Genomic DNA, 279 nt, shown 5'->3' with positions numbered 1-279 from the left:
CGTAGCTGCCGGAATCGCCGTAGCTGGCGTGACCCCGGGGCTGGGAGTCCAGCTGGCTGTGAGATGGAGCAAGGCCAGGCGGCTTCCACAGGAACATGGAAAATAGCGCCCCCCCCGGGATACCTGGGGGTGCTCAGGTCTGAGCAGTGCTCCGGACCGGTGACCAGCGCCCTGCATGGGCCCATGCGTTCTCTTTGCCACCTGCAGGGGGAAGCCGGCTTGGAGGGTCCTCCTGGGAAGCCTGGCCCCATCGGCCCCCAGGGGGCCCCCGGGAAGCCC

At 69.2% G+C, this 279-nt stretch overlaps 1 protein-coding gene across 1 annotated transcript in view; it reads left to right on the top strand.

The window, feature by feature from the left end:
- LOC102761370 (collagen alpha-1(V) chain-like) overlaps nucleotides 1-279 on the top strand; it is an 89,263-nt gene that overhangs the window by 67,890 nt on the left and 21,094 nt on the right. The window lies entirely within an intron of this gene.

Source organism: Myotis davidii, unplaced genomic scaffold, assembly GCF_000327345.1.
Source record: "Myotis davidii unplaced genomic scaffold, ASM32734v1 scaffold609, whole genome shotgun sequence".
NCBI lineage: Eukaryota > Metazoa > Chordata > Mammalia > Chiroptera > Vespertilionidae > Myotis > Myotis davidii.
The sequence above is the reverse complement of the archived record's forward strand: the minus strand, read 5'-3'. Positions and strand labels throughout refer to the sequence as shown.